This window comes from Carlito syrichta, unplaced genomic scaffold (genome assembly GCF_000164805.1).
Source record: "Carlito syrichta isolate Samal-C Ts95f unplaced genomic scaffold, Tarsius_syrichta-2.0.1 Scaffold135908, whole genome shotgun sequence".
Classification (NCBI taxonomy): Eukaryota; Metazoa; Chordata; class Mammalia; order Primates; family Tarsiidae; genus Carlito; species Carlito syrichta.
Window position 1 is genome coordinate 64,267 of NW_007080004.1, and position 3,022 is coordinate 67,288.

Consider the following 3,022-nt stretch of genomic DNA (forward strand, 5'->3'; position numbering starts at 1 on the left):
TTTATTTTTTTTGTAAAGACAGGTCTCACAATGTTGCTCAAGCTGGTCTTGAACTCCTGGCCTCAAGAGATCCTCCCACCTCGGCCTCCCAAAGTGCTGGGATTATAGGCGTGAGCTACCATGCCTGGCCTATGTCACAGATTTTAACCTGAAGGGAAGGGTCTTCATTGGTGGGCATCAGCCCCAGTGTCTGGTGTCTGGTAGCTGTGGCAAGAGGCCCCAGGTAAGAGCCCAGTGTCCCCCACCCCGTTGGGCTGTTGGGGGTGGAATGGGGAACCCCAGAGGACTGACAAGGTCTTGTTTGTGTTTGTGGGGTTTGAGTTTCTGATATAGACAGTCACGCCAGGTCTTCCCAGCTGGAACCAGAGCGGGCACAGGGCCAGGGCCTACTGCCCTCGGGGCACGTATAAGAGCCAGGGAAGAGAGCCTGGAGCCAGGGCTGGGGCAGAGGTGCCAGCTGCCGCCAGGGACCAGCACTCAGAGACACAGCTGCTGCGTATAGACCACCAGGTGGGCACAGCCAGCTCTGGGCACGACCCTCTCTCGGGGGTCAGGGAGATGCGCTAAACAAGCCATCACTGGCCAGTCTGGAGGAAGGTGCCAGCCCAGGACTTAAAAGGTGAGTGCGTCTGTCCTCTGCTCCCCTCTCCCTCCCCCACTGAGCTCCTCACCTGTGGCTGACCCAGAGGTGTCCAGGTGGAGGCTGACGGCCTTTGTCAGGGATTCGAGCCCTAGAACACTCCAAGAGGCAGTGTAGAGGGATAGTCAGAACTACGGTCATTTGTCCAGTGCCCACCAAACATCAGGTACTGTGGGTTATCTTACCAAATGGAAGCCAGGAGGATGGAGGCCTGGGTCAGTATTCTAGTTCTCCAGGCTTTTTTTTTTTTAACTGGAGTCTCACTCCATCGCCCAGGCTGGAGCGCAGTGGCACACTCACCACTACCCCAGCGTCAACCTGCTAAGCTCCGGGGATCCTTCCACCTCAGCCTTCCAAGCAGCCAGAGCTACAGGCGCACACCTCTAGGCATTGTCTTCATTCACGCTTACAGCTGCTCTAGGAGGTAGATATTAGTGTTTTACAGATGAAGTGACTGAAGCACAGAGATGTTAAGCAACTTGCCCAAGGTCACACAGCAAAGGTACTTTGATGTGAGCCAGCAGTCAGCTTTAAGCACCTAGGAAACTTTGTTGGAAACACTTATCAAGAACAAGTAGCCAGGGGCGGTGGCTCATACCTGTAATCCCAGCACTTTGGAAGGCTGAAGTGAGAGATTGCCTGAACCCAGGGGTTCAAGACCAGCCTGGGCAACTTAGTGAGACCTCATCTCTACAATAAGTCAAAAAGTTAGCCGGACATGGTGGCATGTGCCTATCCAGCTACTTGGAAGGCTGAGACGGAAGGATTGCCTGAGTCCAGCAGGTTGAGGCTGTGGTGGCCATGAGTGTGCTACAGCACTCCAGCCTGGTGACAGACTCCAACTCCAAAAAGAAAAAAAAGGACATGCATACTCTTTGACCTAGTGTTCAGCTTTTGCAATTTATTGTGAAGAATATAATCCAGGTCGGGTGTGGTGTCGTGCACCTGTAATCCCTGCACTTTTGGAGGATCACTTAAAGTCAGGAGTTCAAGGTTACATTGAGCTATGAATGCACCACTAAACTCCAGCCTGGGCAGCACAGGAAGACCCTGTTTCAGATATAAAATGATATAATCAGATATAAGAACAAAGTTCAGTTTTGCTTTGTAATAACAGAAAAGTAAAAGCAGGCCAGGCACGGTGGCGCAACCTGTACTTCCAGCACTTTGGGAGGCCGAGGGGAGAGGATTGCTTGACCGCACTGGTTCGAGACCAGCCCGGGCAGCTTGGTAAGCCCTCATCTCTACAATAAATAAAAAAATTAGCTGGGTGTGGTGACGCACGTCTGTAGTTCCAGCTACTTGGAAGGCTGAGGCGGAAGGATCGCCTGAGCCCAGCAGGTTGAGGCTGTGGTGGCTGGATGCGTGTCACTGTCCTCCAGTCTAGGGGACACTGTGAGACTCCTACTTAAAAAAAAAAAAAGAAAATTAAAAGTAAACATAATGTCCAACAGGTCAGGCACAGTGGCTTACGCCTATAATCTCAGCATATTGGGAGGCTGAGGTGAGAGGATTGCCTGAGCCCAGGGGTTCAAGACCAGGCCAGGCAACTTGGTGAGAGCTCATTTCTTTTCTTTTCTTTTTTTTTTGAGTTGGAGTCTCACTCTGTTGCCCAGACTGGAGTGCAGTGGTCACTCCCAGCCACCGCAGCCTCGACCTGCTGGACTCCGGCGATCCTTCCACCTCAGCCTTCCAAGTAGCTGGAACTACAGGCGTGCGCTCCCACGCCTGGCTAGTTTTCTTATTTATTGTAGAGATGAGGTCTCACCAAGTTGCCCAGGCAGGTCTCGAACCTGTGGGTTCAGGCAATGCACTCATCTTGGCCTCCCAAAGCATGGGATTACAGGCTGAGCCACTGAACCTGGCCTCTTTTTTTTTATTATTCTTTTTTTATTAGAGCTCATTTCTACAATAAATCAAAAAATTAGCCAAGTGTGGTGGAGCACACCTGTGGTTCCAGCTACTTGAAAGGCTGAGGCAGAAGGATCACCTGAACCTGAACCCAGGAGTTGGAGCCTGCAGTGGCTGTGAGGGTGCCACTGCACTCCAGCTTGGGCGACAAAGTGAGACTCTGACTCAAAAAAAAAGTCCAATAGTAGGGGGGATAAATTATGAAGTCCTATGATGAAATAATACATATGTATTCACAGTTGTGTCCTCGAAGGGTGCTGAGTGTCACTGGAAAGGTCTCATTGGCTGTTAAAGTAGGGAAAGCACGCTATAAAACTGCATCATGCCAAATGTATGTGTGGCATGAGTGTATGGCATGACTCACTTGCAGAGGTGTGATGCGCACCCCTATGAACCCTGTGGAAAAGTCAGAAAGTGGCCGGGCTCGGTGGCTCAGCCTGTCATCCCGCGCCTTTGGGAGGCTGAGGTGAG